Source organism: Apodemus sylvaticus, chromosome 13 (genome assembly GCF_947179515.1).
Source record: "Apodemus sylvaticus chromosome 13, mApoSyl1.1, whole genome shotgun sequence".
Classification (NCBI taxonomy): Eukaryota; Metazoa; Chordata; class Mammalia; order Rodentia; family Muridae; genus Apodemus; species Apodemus sylvaticus.
This window is the reverse complement of record NC_067484.1, coordinates 71,723,332-71,741,831: the sequence shown is the minus strand read 5'-3', so window position 1 is coordinate 71,741,831 and position 18,500 is coordinate 71,723,332. Positions and strand designations below refer to the sequence as shown.

Below are 18,500 nucleotides of genomic sequence, written 5' to 3'. Positions count from 1 at the left end.
TTGACAAAAAAAAAAATTGTGACAGTATCACTTAGATACTTCATCAACTTAGGACCTATGCACGTGATGCAAGTGATGGTCTGTGACAATTAACATTCATCGCTTTCATCAAAAAGTAGCCCTGCTGCTGACACTTTAGCTGTACAGAGAGGAAGAAGTAAACATCGACGCATCAGCTTCTGAGATGTCTTTAAAACCTTATTAATAAAACTTCCTAGCATATACACAGTAGTGAGAATATTGTGAACAGTTGCCGTGCTCATCACTCAGCTTCTAAAATTATTAATTTTCTTGCTTTTGATTGGATGCTTTCAGTTCGATACACACACACACACACACACACACACACACAGAGAGAGAGAGAGAGAGAGAGAGAGAGAGAGAGAGAGAGAGCAGAGGCAGAGAGAAGGGAGAGGGAGAGAGACCAAATCTCATTTATGCCCTCCTGTTGGCATCTAATGAAAACAGGAATGAATGCAATAAACAATAGTATTTCAACCAAAGGAGAATTATGGGCTATGAAAAATAAGTTGCCTCTAGACCTAGCTGGCCACTAACAGGTTCACAGGAGAAATGGGCTACTTAAAAAAATCAACATGCTTTCTAAGCCATCCAAGATGAAACAGAATAAAAATACCTAAAATACACATTTTTCTCAATTTTTATTCCAGAGTTCTTGGATTTGGCAAAATCTTCCAGTCACTTTGCTGTTTTTTGGTTTGCCTAATCATATACTCAGATTTATTTATATTTAGGTCACATCTTTTTTTAAAATTTATTTTATGTAGATGAGCACACCATTGCTCTCTTCAGACACACCAGAAGATAGCATCAGATTCCATTACAGATGGTTGTGAACCACCATGTGATTGCTGGGAATTGAACTCAGGACCTCTGGAAGAGCAGTCGGTGCTCTTAACTGCTGAGCCATCTCTAGGTCACATTTCTTTTTTTTTCTTTTTCTCTTTTTTTCTTTTTTTGGCTTTTTTTTTTTCTTTTTTTTTTCTTTTTTTTTCTTTTTTTCTTTTTTCTTTTTTCTTTTTTTTTTTTGGATTTGGTTTTCTTTTCAAGACAGGGTTTCTCTGTATAGCTCTGGCTGTCCTGGAACTCACTCTGTAGACCAGACTGGCCTCGAACTCAGAAATCCACCTGCCTTTGCCTCCCAGAGTGCTGGAATTACAGGCGTGCGCCACCACCGCCCGGCTCACATTTCTTGAATGTTTACTAAATATGATAGCTAATTTTATTTATCAGGTTAACTAGATTATGGAATTCGCACAGAGCTGGTACCCCCATTCCCCATTGGTTTTATCTATACCGGTGTCTCCTGAAGAGATTTGCTTTTGAATTTTAGAGGGAATGAAGGTGAGTGAAGTCCCCCTCACCAGTGTGGATCTGTTCCTGTTCTTCCTGGGCCACTATAGACCAACTCCCATAATGAACACACACACAAATTCACACATACACAAACACATGTGTACATGCACACACACAAACAAAAAGGCACATGCCCACATGCTCACAAACACACACAAACACATACACACACACAATTCCTTCTGTTTCTCTAGAGACCTTTGAATAAATATACCAGGTGCTCGGTCCTTTCACACACACTATTTTCTGTAATCTTTGAAACAAGTCTGAGGTAGCTGTTATCATCCCCATTTCTAGGTGCAAAGAGAACTTCAGAGGGGTAACTTGGCTAAGGCTGCGCAGAGAAGACAGAACTCCTAGCTCCATATTCAAATATTCTCCTTATCATTTATACTTGTATGGCTTTTTAAATTTTCAAAGTACTTTTTCAGCTTATGAAATAGATAAAATTAATGGTAAAAGTCCTGAATCTAATTTATCTTCCATGTGCAAAACTCTGTCTTAACTTTCTTCCTCTGTTTAGAAAATTGTCCTTCTTATGAGGCAGAAGCTGGTCTTGTTATTAAAAAATAAAAATCCATATACTGTACTTATGTTCCTGGTAGATCAGTTTGGAGCTGTGTTACTAAATATGATAGACACTCAGCACACATGACCACTAAGCACTTGAAATGGGGCTAACTAGTGTCCATGTTGGACATACTGAGTCAAACAAAATACACTGTTAGGTGGCTAGAGAGATGGTTCAATAGTTGAGAGCTCATAATGTTCTTGCAGAGTTCACAGCACCCACTGGGCAGCTGGTACCCCCTGTCTTCCTCAGGCTCCATAGGATCCAATGACGTCTTCCAGCCTCCCAGAGAGCTGGGCCATGTGTTCAACCCTTCCCAACATATACACATAATTAAAACCTTTAAGACATATAATTAGGGCCGGGCACTGGTAGCAAGTGCCTTTAATCCCACTGGGGAGGTAGAGGCAGGCAGATCTCTGAGTTCCAGAACAGCCTGGTCTACAGAGTAAGTTCTTGGACAGCCAGGGCTACGTGGAGAACCCGTCTTGAGAAAAACAAGAAAATAAAATAAATAATTAGAAATCATCTGTTGTTTTAAAATATATTTTTATTATTTTTTCAAGAATGTCATACATGTATGCAATACATTTTGATTAGATTGACCCCCAAATCCTCCCTCTCACTCTCTCACGTCTATCTCAGATCCAGTCCCTGCCCTCGGAGGCACTCCTAACTGGTTATCATTTTTTTTTAAATAACACATCAAGTCTAACTTGTGCTGCCTTTATATTCAAAGTCATGAAGGCATCCCCTGGGGCTTAGTTAACCTCCCCGGGGCCACGCCCTCAAAGAAAACTGACTTGCTCTTCCCTAGAAGCTATCAACTGTCAATGGCCCCTCTGCCTGGGTCGGGGCTCACAAGTTCCTCCCTGCTGCAAGCTTGCTTATTGACCAGATTGATCTAGTGCCAACAACCACAGCCATTGTGCGTTCACGAGCACTGCAGTCCCGTTTTGTCCAGAACACACTGGTTTACTCTGCTCCTCCCCAACCCTGACTCATACAATCTTTATGCCCCCCTTTTCTGCAATGTTCCTTAAGCCTTGACTGGAGGGTTCACTTGTGATTTTAAAACACCTTCCTTAATGTGGCTCTTCAAAGTCTAAACTGCACAGGTGGCTTGCATTGTACTTCTGCTGGACAACATGAAATGACAGGGTTAGCCCATGACTGAGCTGTGTCAGTCATTTATTTACCCCTGTAGAGATGGAAGCAAGGGCTGGGAGGCAAAGTGACCTATTCCATTCCACTGGGAGGAGGAGTGGTGGTGATCACGGCTGTGTCTAGTTTGGGGGCATCAGAAACAGCATTGACCATCTAAGTCACCAAGGATCACACTCGGTTTAGGTTCCTACACCTACCAGTGGCTACAGTAGAGGTTTCATGGACCCACGGGGAGGGTTGTGGTGATTGTTGTGCATGAAGACCGTGTGGGTACCTAAGACCCTTCCAAGAAATTCTTTTCCCATGCAGGCTCTTGATGAAGTTCCCTTCTCTGCCCTCATTCACAGGGTCTTTCCTCCTTTCTGCTTTAACACCTAATAAGATGCAAGCCACACACCTGTTATCCAGTCGTGATAATCTCACAGTGTCTCTCCTGTCTTCTCAGCCATACAGTAGAATTCCCTGTGGCAGTTTGCTTAACAATGGCCCCATAGACCTATTGGGAGTGGTACAATTAGGAGGTGTGGCCTTGTTGGAGGAAGTGTTATTGGGGGGTAGGCTTTGAGGTTTCGGATGCTCAAGCCATGCCTAGTGTCACCCTCTCTTCCTGCTGCCCGAGTGAGCATCTGTATCTAGAACTCTAAGCTCCTCCTCCAGCACCATGTCTGCTTGCATGCTGGCGTGCTTCCTGCTAAGATGAACTGAACCTCTGAACTGTAAGCTACCCCAATTAAATGGTTTTCTGTGGTCATGGTGTCTCTTTGCAGCGATAAAAACCCCAAGGCAAAGCTGTGTTTCACATAATTGTTCTTATTATCTGTCAGACCTTCTTGGTGATATCACTCAACAAAATACTTGTTATCACCACCGATCTCTGAAGTGGGCAGGGTATTCTGGTTTGCAGATAAAGAAACTACTGCTTAGTGACTAGCATGACTTTTTCAGGTGGTTTGCTGTCAAGTGGGAGCAGAAGCCACACAGCCTGCTCTCTGTCCTTAATTCCAGGCTCTGCCACATAAATAAAAAGGTGTGTTCATTTCCTAGGGCCACTCTCTTAGCTAGGGTTTTACTGCTGTGAACAGACACCATGACCAAGGCAACTCTTACAAGGACATCTAATTGGGGCTGCCTTACAGGTTCAGATGTTCAGTATCATCAAGGAGGGATCATGGCAGCATCCAGGTAGGCAGGGTGCAGGAGGAGGTGAGAGTTGTACATCTTCATCTGAAGACTGCTGGCAGACAGAACACTGACTCCCAGACATCTAGGATGAGGGTCTTAAAGCCCACGCCCACAATGACACACCTACTCCAACAAGGCCATACCTACTCCAACAAGGCCATACCTTCTAATAGTGCCATTCCTTGGGCAGAGCATATACAAACCATCACAGCCACCAAATAAATGTCACAGGTTAGGCAGCATAAACCCGCGTGTGTACTCATGGTTCTGAAGGATGTACATCTAAAATTAGGTGTCAACAGAGCATGTTCCCTCTGAAACCTAGAGGCAAGTGGATCCTTGTCTGCCTTATCCAAGTTTCTGATGGTTTGCTGGTGACATTTTGCTTTCCCTGGCTTGCTGATGCATTTCTCCAATCTCTGCCCTTGTCCTCACCTGAATCAGTCTCTGTCAGTCTGTCTGTCTCTCTCCTCTCCCTCTTCCCTATCATCTTCTCATATAGACACACTCATTAGGTCCCTTCTCTTTGCTCTTAGGATCTGCGGTTTTAACTTAATTGTGAATCATCCTTTCAGCTATGATCAGTCTCTGGTGGTTAGAAGCTGAACCTATTTGGGGGTGTGCACAATTCACCCCCTAGGTAAACAGACCTAAGGAAAGGCCGCCACGATCCTGTGATTCGCTCCAAAGATTATGGAACAGTGAGGAAGAAACTAGAGGTGGCTGTGAAATGGTCCCATCGGCTGCGTGGTCTGTGTGGGGACTGACCAGGTGCAGATGGCCTATGCCACCGCGTACTTCATGCATCTCTTCCCTCAGGTGAGGGCTGGAGGCCGCCAATAAGGTCACAGCTCTATCCTAACTAGCAGCTCTCTGCAGCCATCTCAAACAAACATAGATAAACCGAGAGGTCAATAGAAAAGGGGGTTGTTGCAGGGATCCTGTAACTCTTCCAGAAGATTGGTGTCTTTAGGGTCTAAGGAACTAATGTGAACCTGGGTGGAAGGCTGGTCAAACGCATTAAAGACGCCCAACCGAGACTTGAAACTGCTTATGATCTGCTCCATTGTCCAGGTATTTCTTCTTTCACCACACTGATTATATATGTAAGTTTTTAATAAAAGTACAAACATTTAAACATAAAAACTGATAAAATGAGTGAGGGCTCTTCCTGTCTAAGAGGGGAGCAGGCCCACAGTTTCCAGTCAGGAGCCCAGTGAGGATCTATGCAATAACAGTGTAGGATGGGCCGCGCCCAGCTCAGGTGTCCAACGGAAGCCAGCGACAGAGCTGAGTGCCAAAAAAGCTGTCTCCACATCCATTTCCCCCGAACAAAAGACCATGCCTGGACTTTGGGTCAGTACCGTCTCTAAAAGATCAAGTGACATCTTCACTTTGTACAATGTGAGGACAGCTACTTAGACAGCTGTGGTAAAGACTAAGGATCTACCTTAGTACAATGGACACACATATAATAGCCATCCCATTAATTTAAATTTTTCCTTTGCCTACCCCTACAGTCAATATAATTTCCACCTAATGATCTATTGCCCCTGACATACATAAAAGGTGATTTACATTTAATTTAAAGAACCAGTAGGTGGAAAACAATATAATACACCACTAACTACTTAGGTTCAAATGTCCACATTCATTCATTCAACAGGTATTTATTGAGTAACCCCCTTGTCAGTCATGGTGTTAAGAATGAAACATTGGCCCTCTCTTAGGGAGTTGACTGTTTAATGAGGAGACAGTAAGTAAACAATAAATATATAATTTAAAATCATAGCCAGACACTGTGGCACATGTCTGTGATTCTAGCATTTGGGAGGTAGAAGCAGGACAATCTGAGGTGCATCTGAGGACAGGTTGGGGTATTTGAGGCTCTCTCTCAAAAGTGAAATAAAAATTGAAGGGCCAATTACAGCAGCACATACCTATAATATTGGGGAACTAAGGTGGGAGGGTCACCAGTTCAAGGTCAGCCTGGGTTACAGTGATACCTTGTCCCAAAACAAACAGGAGAGGGTGCTCAAAAACACCCTCTGCCATGGAAGAAATGACAAGGTGTGGCGATGAGGGGTCATGCCCGGGGCAGAGGCGGATTTAGTTAGGAAAGATGACTGAGCAGCCTGGCCTGTCTGAGGTGGCAATTAAACCAAAACATGGAGTGTAACAAGAAGTCAGACATCGTGTAAAAGATACATGAGGCCTTGTGGCTAATCAAATCTCCGTGTACAAAGGCGGTCAGGAGCCAATGCATTAGGAGCTGTAGAAGGGTGGTTCAACAGGCTGGAGGGACCACTCGGAGTTCCATCCAGCCTTACACCCTGGCCTGGAGGCCCTTCCAACATGGCCTCTCACATTCTAGCACTGTCCTCGAACCCTACTTTTATTTGTCCGTCTTCCCTCACAAACTCATTCCACCTGAAGTTCCTGTTTTTCTGTCCCCTGACAGGCTCTGTCCCAGTATCTGCCCAGGGCATCTGGTCAGTCAGTCTTAGGGTCATATGTTACCTATGGGAAGAGATTGCTCAACGCTGTCCCTTGATGTCCATTTTCTTTTCCTTGTTTGCTCTTTTTCTATTCCTTATCACTACCATCATTTTCAGTTTTACTTATTTTGGGGGGTGAGGGGAGTGTCTATTCCTTCATACTAGAGTGTGGATTCCACGAATTTATATTCCCCAATGCTGTAACCCTAGAGCCGGGATCAGTTTGTGTGTTAACATCCAAAGAAAATTAAGATATTTGAGACATACTGGGGACGTCCTGAACAGATAGGTTTGGAATTAAAACTGGAGAGGATGGACGGCTGGAGGGGAACCTACAGAACACAAATTGGTTTCTGTCTTCTCCACTGGGCTAGGGACTCCCTTTGCTCTAGGGTCCATAATCATTCATTTTGCTACATTCAGTGCTAGCCCAGGACGGGGCACTTGGTGGATGCTTGATATGAACAGATGCTCACAGATAGCCATAGTATGCGCAGGAAAAGTCAACTAATTTGGTTTCAGTTCAGTTGAGAAAGGTGAGCAGGCTAGAATCAAGATCCCTGGGGCAAAGAAAAGAAGAAACTAACGAAATACCGCAGAGGCAGGGCTTAGGCTGCTGCGGCTGCGCAGTCCAGTCCCTCATTCCCGAACAGCGGGACGCCAGCCAGCCGCTCCCATCGCGCGTGCGCACTGTCCGCTTCCCGCCTCCAACAAGATGGCGAAGGCCCTGTGCTGAGGGGGCGGAGTGTGGCTGCCGGAAACCCGGCCGCTACCTTGAGGGAGCTTCGGGCGAAGGCCCGGGAGCAGCGGACCGAAGCTGGCGCGATGCTGTTCCCGGGGAGCGCAGTCGGCTACCGCTGAGGAAGGTGGAGCTAGGAGTTGCCTTTTCAGCGCCCCCTATGTACGCCTCCCTGCGCTCGGGGCCGGTCGCCGCGTTGCCCGCCTCCGTACCGCCCGTGACTCTCGGGGCCCGGAGCTCCGGCGGCGGCCGGGGTCGTGTCCCGGGGGAGGGGAGGCGCCCGGGCGGCGCCCGAGCTTGCGGCCGCGGAGCGAGCGTCTGGCAGGTGAGTGCGGCTGCGCGTGCCGGCGACTCCCACCCGGCGGCTGCGCTGGGACCCGACCCCGGGCGGCCGGGTTCCGCCGCCCTCCGGCCGGCACGCTCCGGACCTGCCCCTCTCCGGCCTTCCGCTGGCCACGGGCTCGCAGGTTTCCCTCCGCTGGCTGCGGGCGGGGGTCGCGAATCCCGCCCGCCCTCGCACCTTTCCTTGCTTCGCAGGCAGCCTCGCCCTTGCTAGCAGTCTTCTCTCCGCTCTAGGTGCGTGGGTCGTCCAGCCCGTTTCTTTCGCCTTCAACTTTCTTGCTTCCTTTAAAAAACAAAACAAAATAAAACAAAAAACCCCTGAGGTCCGGGAAGATTATCTGAGCCTGATTTATGGAGTTGCAGAGGAAAGGCTGATTGTTCAGAGGCGGGTGGGGTCTGGTCTTGAGAAGAGTCCCGGTAGACTGGGATGGTTTAGAGCCCGGCTCCTGCCTAGTGGAGCCTACGACTAAGACGGCAAAACGATTGTTCGCCTTTAAATCATTCATCTCTGTCATAGGCTTTGGTCTCAGCTTTTGAGACGGAAGCGTTAGGTTTTGTAGATCCATTGGGAGAATTGGGGAGTGTTATATTCCTTAAAAAACAAAGAAGACCTTATAAATGTAAGATAATACGTAATGGCACAAGGAAGGATTACTTTCTTTAGGTATTAGCCTAAGGAGCGCATTGAAGCTTTAGAATCCCTAATGGACAAGCCCTCTGTTGTTTTGTTTTTTAAAAAAGGACGGACTGAGAAAAGCTTTTTAAGTCCAAAACTACTCCAATTTCTTGTATTCTCAGTTGTAACTACTGCTTAGCAGCACTCACAGCTTTTGATAGTCTCTATAACACGGGTTTGTGCCAATCTCAGCTGCCCCTCCAGGGTAGTCGCGATTACCAATGTGAAAAACTGTCCTGAGTAACTTAGGAAGCTTGCCAAAATTTGCAAGTTCAAACTGCCCCATCAGAGTGGCCATGGAGGGAGAGTCTGGTAGTTTGTCACCTCTGTCCCATTACTCAGATGTGTCAAGAGCCTCAACGTGGTATTAAAAATACCTAGAAATTGTCCAGTGAGATTGCAGATGAGTGGGGTTTTGAAAGCTAGTTTAGAAGACTGGAGCATTTGCACAGTGGTAGAGTGCTTGTAAGACCAGACTCTGTTCATTCTCCAGGGTTGGAAAAGCAAAGTTGTTGGGCCTGGAGAGATGGCTCAGAGGGTAAGAGCACTGACTGACTGATCTTCCAGAGGTCCTCAGTTCAATTCCCAGCAACCATATGGTGGCTCACAACCATCTGTAATGGGATCCGATGCCCTCTTCTGGTGTGTCTGAAGACAGCGATAGTATAATCGCATTTATAAAATAAATAAATCTTTTTTAAAAAGTTATGAATTAAAGTTTTAGAAATAGAATTGCCCACCTTAAAAGAAGAAATCTTTTTGAGTTTTATATCTCTTTGTTTGTTGGCAGTTTCTCTCTTCCAGCACTGAAGACTGCATGCTCTTAAGTCTGTCTGTCTCTGTCTGTCTGTCCCTCCAGTGCTGTGCTTTCCTTTCAGTTTTGAAGGGACAAGAAGGAAGTAGGGCCTTCTAAACTCAGTGGCTGAGAAAATCTCAGCTGAGGTGTACCTCCTCCATTTCCCAGGGCTATTTCTTTCATTACTATCTCATTTGCTCATATTTCAGAGGAGGTGTGTGCCTTTGCAAGAGCAACATTGCATCTCTTTCTAGTCAGAACTGTCTGTTATCACTCTCTGGAGGCCTCTCGCAGTCTCTCCCTCTCTGCTGTATGCATGCTATTGTTTTCTACTGAGCTGCCAGACAACTCTAGGAGGCACTTCCAGGTTCCAAATTTTTCTTTAGGATTCTTTCATCTAGGGACTCTGATAGAGTAGCCAGACTCTTTCTCACAGTCTTGGTTTTGACTTGTGTTACAATTATTTATTAGTGGCTGTGATCATGTTACCACTTAGACTTGTATCTGTGATATTCACCTTGCACAGTGGATCTAGAAGGAGTTAATGTGTTACACGTCCATGCAAGTATTTGCCACATCCTTATCTCAGTCTTTTGCTTTCACTATGATGAAAGTGGAGTAGAAGTCCCTGAAGTGGAAGGGTAAGGGTTAGGGGCCATCTTGATGATGGTCAGTAGGTAAAGGCACCTGCCTTGGAACCTGGCAACCCCAGCTAGCTCCCCAGGACGGTGTGGTTGAAGGAGATGACCAGTTCTTACATGTTGTCCTCTGACCTACCTCACACACAATAAATGTAACTTTAAAAAACATTTAAAAAAACCACTAGAGAACACTAAGCACCATATCTAATGGCAGTTTCTCTGTCATCGTTGGTTTCTATAGGCAGTTTGTGAATTATGTAATACTCTATGGTAGTAAATGACGTAGTCTTAGTGTTCTACACTGTACTTCCTGGTTTCCTGGTCCCTTGTAAGTTTTTTGCACGTCCTACCCTCTTTCAACTTTATTCTTCCTTAATCCCTGTATCAGCTAGACTGCAGACAGGGTTTACAAACAAAGGGACTGTATTTGGCTCTTGTAATTGGCAGATGCATATTTAGAAGTTGCATGAAGTGTGGTTTGTTTAGAGATCACATACTGAAAGTCCATTTTCTCTCTCACTCTTTTTCTTTATACATCATCTTGCTGTTCGAGTTCTCTGCTCAGACTTGCTTCTCTCCTATTAACAGTGTTCACGTTGTGGTCTTCATTTACTGCCATAGGAAGTTAGAAGACTGCTAGACATTTCCCAGCATCCTCTGCTCTCCTGGGGTTGAACAGTACACAGATCCTGCTGTTAAGTCTGGAGCAGCATGTTTTGTCTGGAGGATGGTGGTTAGGAGTGGGCCCTCCTGAAACAGAGGGAGTGCAGCACAGTATGGAGTGAAACGGGTCCCAGACAGGGAGTGAGTTCATGTCGTCAAGTCTTCGTATGTTCTTTGGTGTGTTTTCTTGGTGATCATGCCATTCTTTTTCTTTATAATATAATCATTTCTGTGTGAATTTTCCTGATTTCTGGATCTGTATTCTCACTTCTGCAGTTTGCAGGATTTTCCTATCTTAGATGTGGTGCTAAAATTCACATGACCACAAACTGAATAAGTGTAGTCTGCATGCATCTCCGTCTTGTGGTGTGCCCATATGTGCTTGTATGTTTGCATGTTTGTATGTGTGCCCATATGTGCTTGTATGTTTGCATTCTCTTCCTCCCAGTTTCTTTTTGTAACTGCTTTCTCTTAGCCCCCAGTCTTGCACCTTATAGTCAAGTAGGCTTTTCTCCACTGCCTGTTAGTTGTCAGCTCTTAACCACGTCTTAGTTAGGCTCCAAGTTACAGAATACTTACCTGGGCGATTTAATCAGTATCTCACATAAAAAGATGATCAGTTAGAGGACCTCATGGCTAGTCACCTTAGCCGCCCAGAAGAGTCTCAGAAGCTGTCTCTGACTGCTGGTGTTAGTGTGCTGCCCCTTGAGCAGAGGCACATGCCTCCACGGTTCCTGTGGCCCCTTTCCCAAGCATCACTTGATTGTCTTTGGGAGCCAAAGGCAAAGACCTCTTACCTCTTACCTCTTGATTAGGCAAGAAAACCTTCCATAAAAGGCCTGTATCGATCAGGTGTCTCTCTTGATTGTAATATTTGGAAAACCCATTTGTGGTGGTTAAATATAAGAAGAGGCTGAAGAGAGTGACATAGTGTCCGTGGCATACTTCTGATTGTTCTGTGGAGAGTTAAGTTTTAGAAAGAGAATCTGCAACTGATAGGAGTCCACTGTTTATCTGCACACGTTATAAACCATACATAGGCTTTTTGCCAAACCTTTTGATAACCATAAGTAACTTTTAACAGTAGATTCTTATGTAAAATTTTCAAGGATCAAATAGCCTGTTCTCTCTCTAAATTTACGTTTTAGTTGAGGACATGGCCAGCAAACAGTGTACATCTGTGTACAGGCCATGTTTAGGCTTTGAAGTAAATCAGATGGGTTCCAGTGACAACACTCACTACTCTGGATGGAGTAAAGGACCTGAACAGGTGAAGTAGTGGCAGTCATGAAGGGTGGTGGTCTGTGGTGTCCTTGTCCAGATTCAAAATCAGCATCGCACTTAGGTCTGTAATATCTCTCTGCTCAGAAATAGTTTGTACACAGTCAGTTGGAATTAATCCTCAAATGCTTGTTATAATCCAGCAGAGAAGACATCAGGCATAGCTTTGTTGTTTTGTCAGATGCAGTCATAGGGCTGGGAGGTTTTTCTTGGTGGAACAGTTTTCTTTTCTTTTTTTTCTTTTTTTCTTTTTTGTTGGAATCTGGAATTTAATCATGTACATAAGTAGTGATATAAGAATGAGGAGTTCTGAGGCTTGTATATTATAAGGCAGTGGTGATGGCTTGTTGTGGGTAGTAGACAGAGGCTCCTAATCCCATGAAAAAGTAGGATACACCAGCTTCTTTATTCTTGAACCTCTAGCCAAAAGGAGTCCAGCAAAACCAGCAAAACCGATAACGCCAAGTCTTAAGAAAAATCCAGGAGGCGCATTTTGAAGATAGTTATAGTTGTCTGCTCTGCACTGAACAAAAGTGTCCCGCTTCAGGATTAGCATGGGAGTCTATTTCCTGATACAAACTTGTATGTGGCTCACAGCGATGTCGGAGTGTGAGATGTTTTCTTCAAGTTGAGTCCTTGGCTCCTCCACATATTTAGAGTGACCCTCAGGAACGGAGTAGAGCGGAAGCGCATCGATCTTCCTGTAACTTCTGTGAGGCAAGTCCCTTTTGGGTGCTGCATAGACTCTGAAGGTGAGGCTGGGTCAGGCTGGCCGGCCCCACAGATCTCTGAATTACCTGGAACAGTTTTCACTAAAGGTTTTGCTAATAAAATTTCTCTCTCTTCTCTTTCTCTCTTCCCATCTTTCCTCTCCTTTACTGGGGATTGAACCCTGTGCTTCACACTGTGCTCTCTGCCACTGAGCTTGTACCTCAGTACTTGATTTCTCATCTGTGTGCACAGGTGAGTGTGCAGCTCAGAAGTTGGCCTATGATGTCTGTCTAGAGCGATCTGCCTTGCTTGAGACAGGATCTCACTGGAACGGCAATCCCTGGGGCTTCCTAATTAGACTAGGATGGCTCCCAGTGAGCCTCAGGGATCCCCCATCACCATCTTCTTGCTTGCTGGGCAAGTACTTTACCAACTGAGCCATCTCAGTCCCTGTTTATTTATTAATATATTAATAATATATATTATATCTTTTAATAATATGCTATATATTGTATCATCAATATTATTTAGAGTACTGCATATGTTTACTGAATCTTATATTTCCTATGAACTTTTCATGTAGGATCATTTTTACTGATCATAAAGGATCTGAAGCACATGCTTTACAATGTCCTGTCTGCCTGAAAGGTCTTTGTTTTTCCATTCTTTTTTTTTTAAGATTTATTTATTATTATATGTGAGTACACTGTAGCTGTCTTCAGATGCCCCAGAAGAGGGTGTCAGATCTCATTACAGATGGTTGTGAACCACCATGTGGTTGCTGGGATTTAAACTCAGAAACTTCAGAAGAGCAGTCGATGCTCTTAACTGCTGAGCCATCTCTCCAGCCCTGTTTTTCCATTCTTAAAGGAAGTTTTTGTTACAGAACTGTAGGTTAGTAGTTAGCTATTGGAATGCATTTTACATTGATTGTTGCTTTATGAGGCACATAAAGCAATGATGTCTCTTCTTATTGATACCATGGCTCCTTTAACTCACTCTGTAGACCAGGCTGACCTCGAACTCAGAGAGCTCTGCCTGCCTCCGCCTCACAAAGTGCTGGGACCATGGCTCTTAACATTTTCTTATAAAATAATTTTGTTATGTGCTTTTAAGGAAGGAAGAAACCTTTTTCACTTTGTTTTCTGCTTTATTAGTCTGCGATAAGGCAGTTCTTTGGACTTAGTGGATGTAAGGGTCAGTTCTTATCAGTCCCACTCATTTGCCAGCCAAAGGGCCTTCAGATAGCACCTTCTCTTTTGTTAATAAGGTTCTTCATGAATATGTGAAGATTTCTGCCTCTTATGTGCCCCGCCCCCTCTTACTTGCTCTTAAAGCCTTTATTCTTTTTATCCTTAAGGACAGTTTTATCCTTAAAGTACCTATTTTCATCTATATCTAATACTTGATCATTCATTCAGTAAGTGCTTAATTTAGGTTATTTTTTCCAAATGTATGTAACTTTTTATAGTTTGCAGTTCCATGCATATAGATATCATATATATGCATGACATACATATCTTGCATATATGTCATGATTACATATATGCATATATGAATATATTGCATATATGTCATGATACATCTTGATATTATATATCATATGTATGTCAAACTTAGCTTGATCATTATCCTCTTGAGTATAATAATTAGGAAATAATTATAATATCTGTCAGTTACAATAATCTGTCAACTCCAATGTTTACAAATCTCTACATCTGTTGGGGAAATAATTTGGTATATAAGATGATAATATTCTTCTTGTGAAGATTTTTATTTGGTATTGTCAAGAGTTTGAGGCTGCGAAACCACCTTAATCAAATTCCACATTGTTAACTCTGCCAGACTACCTGCATGACTTAAGTGTGGTCAAAGGTCATGATCTCTTATGAGTGACATGTGGGGCGTGACCTACAAAGGTCCACATTAAAGCTTGGTCCCCAGGGTACCACTGTTCAGAGCTGTAATGTGAGATGCTTGGTATTGGTATTGTCCCCTCAAAGGTCACTTTGCTTTTTGGGGCTCCTGAGGTGAGCTGCTTGCTTTGACTGATGTACACCCACCATCTTGTGCTGCTCACCAGAGTTCCAGAGTGGTGGGGCCAGGAGGTTGTGGGAAGCGCTTCTCTTTGTGCTACTTCTCAGGTAATTGTTGGAATGACAAAGCACAGTGTAGTTTCCTAGTTCTTTGTTATCTTAAAATGGAGGGGCCCCTGAGAACCTCAGCTCGGATTGCCAAGATGTTTTCACTATAGTTGGCATCTGTGTCTGGGACTCTTAGTTTGGCCCCAGTCTTGGAATGCAAGCAACATTAAATGTTTGTTTGTTTGTTTTTAATAAACTCACCAAAAGCAAAGATTGAGATCACTTTTCTGAGTTCCAACTCTTAATGGGTTTGAGCCATTTATCTCTCATTTATTATTATATATTATTATTAATATTATATTATTATTATATTAATAGTTATTTAATGCATTTAAGTAGATTGTTTTAGTATCTAACTTAAAGTTATTTTCAAAGAGAGTTGGTCTGAATTGCCATGTGCTACCTTTTCAAGTAGAAGTCCAGACATTTGACAACTTGTTCCAGGAAGACCGAACAGTCTTTCCTTCGTCATCTCTTTGTGTTAGTGCCTCTTCTGGCATAAACGTGAGACTCAGGAAACAGAAATTAACATGCGTGTGTTTTCTTAATACTCTGCGTATTTGTTTTTGTTTTTTTGAGACAGGCGCTCTATATCTCCCTGGCTGCCTCTAATTCAGAGATTCCCTTGCCTCTGGGATTAGAGGCCTGAGCCACACCATTCCCTGCTCTAACTGGAATTATCTGCCAGGCTAGTTCCTGTGCGGAGCCCAGGGAAGGGGGGCAGTATATTGAATTCGATTGTGGTTATTGGATAAGTTGTCCACCTAACCCCTGAGGACAGTGTGAACTTTGTAGAGCGGGATCTTGTGGGGACGGGAGGACAAGCACTGAGTCGGCAGGGCTTGCAAACAGACTGCCCTTTAGTAGTGTTTCTAGCACTTGGGTTTGTTTTCAATAATTAATGTGAAAACTCTTGTGCTCTGTGATATTTTGATTTTTAAAATCACATTTATGTTGGGGTGTGGGTGTCCACCTGTGTCACAGCATGCATGTGGAAGGTCAGGGACTGAGGGGAGCCTCAGTACTCTCCTTCCCCCATGTGTGTCCCCGGGATCAAATGCAGGCTGTCAGGCTTGGAGTTAAAGGTGTCAGCACCTTTAACTGCTCAGGCATCTTGCCAGCTCAGGGTAATTTGAATTTTACTCTTTCAGGGACAAAATAGGAGTTTTAAATCTTACCTATCTATAAAATGCATAATTTGTATTTGAATTCTGAATTTGATTAAAAGTGGAAGTCAAGCTTTTAGTTTAGAAATTCTGGGCTTTACATTAGTGGGCTGTCTTCCATGTTTGGAAGGTTATGTTGGAAATTTAGGATAACATTGATATTTTATAATTATTTGACCTGATATTCATCATAGCTTATGGGATCCCATCCATATTTGCAATCAAATTAATGCATCAAAAATATACAAAAGTAGCCCTCTTGGTAGGAAAACCAGAATTTCTGAGCTTTGCTTGATTCTTTTTTTTTTATCTCTGACAAATGAATATACTAAATCAAAGATCCATGTTGATTATGGTGCCTTTGCTTCCTGCCTTGTCTTACCTTTGCCCACTTGCCTTCAAAGCACTGGGTGATAAAGTCAGACGAGGCCCTGCAGGCATGGAGTCTGTTGGGCTCTCCTGTCTTGCCACCTGTGTAAACTGTGGCATAAGGAATGCCCTTGTCATGGTTTCCTCAAGTGCTGTCTGCCCTGCACCACGTCCTAGGCAAGGCCGCGATGGGATCTTTGCAGACCTGTCGCATGACTAAGCACCTTGGTTACTTACATATTTGTTGCCAATGCAGTGAAATGAGTGAAATTTGATTTCTTGAAGTCAACTACCTGACTTAATTCAGGTTTGAGTCAGTCTCAGCCCATGGTCTTGGAAGCTGTTAATTTTTGTGCGAGTTCGGAGCCTGGCCTGTCTTGAGTATTCCTTATCCAAAATGCTTGAGTCTAGAAGTGTTTTGGATTTTTGTCCTTCCTGGATTTTGCAATATTTATATATATATATAGTTTGGTGGTGGAACCCAAGTCCAAGTAAGAATTAGCTGGTGTTTCTCATACATCTCAAGGTGTGTGTGTGTGTGTGTGTAGTCATGGAGCCTTTTGCTTGTGCCAGGACCATGCCCAGGGCCTGATGCCATGTGAGCACAGACTATTGCTTATTTTGTACATCAGTTTGTATTTTGACTAGGCCTGTTACATGAGACTTGAGTCTTCATTTTCCAGTCTTGTCGGCACTTACACGGTACTGGATTATGGAAAGTCAGATTTGTGGTTTTCAGATTAGAAGGAAGTGCTCAAGCTGTGTATTTTCTGAAGATTTTTACTTAAATTGTAACCTCAGTAAAGCAGCAGTTGTATTAGATTATGTACCTCAGACAAGGAACAAATGATATTATTTGATACTATTCCACAGTCATAGCATTTAATTGATTTAATAAGTGATCCTATTACCTATTCCAAAATCTCGTTATGCTGACTGACAAGTACAACACTCGGGTTTTCCTGTTGTGTTCTCTTGTGTGCACTGGAGTGTAGTAAACCTCAGACATTCTACCTACCTTAGTCTTAATTTCTTCATAGTTTCATTTCAGAAAATCTTTTATAGATTTTAAAATATTCCGACAGCCTTTCCTTAGTTTCTTGCTTCAAACACATTTCTTCTATGCTTTTTCTAACATTAATTTACGTATTGATAGCATTTAAGAATATATTAGCTATCTGTTGAAACAAACTTAAAGGTTGGAAAGTGTTACTGTGGACAGTATCTTAAGATTTTTTTTTTGTTTAAATAGTTTATTCATTTAACTTTATGTGTACGTATCTGAGTGTATCTGAGTTTGCAGGGCCTGGAGGTGCTCAGGAGAGCCATCGGCTGCCCTGTGAGCTGGCGTGTGGGTGCTGGGAACCAACCCATGTTCTCTTCAAGGTCAGCAGGTGCTCTTAGTCACTGAGCCATCTTTCTAGCCCCTAAAAATTATTATGATTACTGTACTTCTTTGGTTGAATACTTACCAGCTTGCTGCATGTATATCCTAATCATATATCATCATATTTGGGTTGAAATTAAGTTATGATTTTCATATAAATTTAATATTCATTTTAAAAAGTCATCTAGAATAATGAAGTCTGTTACAACAATATAATGTCTATGCCAACATCAAACTGTAGGTATTCCTTCACTTTCATAAAAAGTATGTATCTTCTGTATTGGTAGAACTTTTCTCATGACTTAATATTTGATAAGGAGTTGCCATGCTATGATTTCCCATTAGTTTATATTGAGCTAGTGAGTTTTATGATACAGAATAGAATTTGGTCTTTGACAGAAAGTTATATTCCAGTGTAGCCAAGACCTTGTTCATTAGGTAGTATTCAGGTGTTGAGGGCTGAGTTGGAACTGGGAGGGGACGGCATTCACCTGGAACCGGTGTCGAGCGTTTGGCCTTCTGGACTGCTGTGTACTTTCTTTTCTACTAATCTGTTTCACTTTTGTTGAGTTTCAAATTAAAATGTTTTGTCTTCTAGCTGTTAGAAGTCCTGTGATTTTTGTAGCAGAGACTTGCAGTTTATTACTTGATCTATAGTTATTTACTTTTTGAGTATTTTATATAATTTAATTCTTACATAGTAGATGTAAATGGTCATTTTATTGAAATTAAGCATTCATCATTGGTATAAGAAAAATTTGTTGAGAATTAATTGCCCTCAGTTGTTAGA

The 18,500-nt window shown here is 43.0% G+C and overlaps 1 protein-coding gene and 1 pseudogene across 4 annotated transcripts in view; one reads left to right on the top strand and one right to left on the bottom strand.

The window, feature by feature from the left end:
• Positions 1-7,471: 7,471 nt before the first annotated feature.
• Positions 7,472-18,500, top strand: part of Apc (APC regulator of WNT signaling pathway) — a 96,504-nt gene continuing 85,475 nt past the window's right edge. For all 4 annotated transcript variants that reach the window (XM_052155876.1, XM_052155875.1, XM_052155874.1 and 1 more), the window contains exon 1: positions 7,472-7,859. The gene's annotated coding sequence lies outside the window, so the exon portion shown is untranslated. The remainder of the gene's footprint in view (positions 7,860-18,500) is intronic.
• On the bottom strand, positions 12,257-12,742 carry LOC127663660 (MICOS complex subunit Mic26-like; annotated as a pseudogene).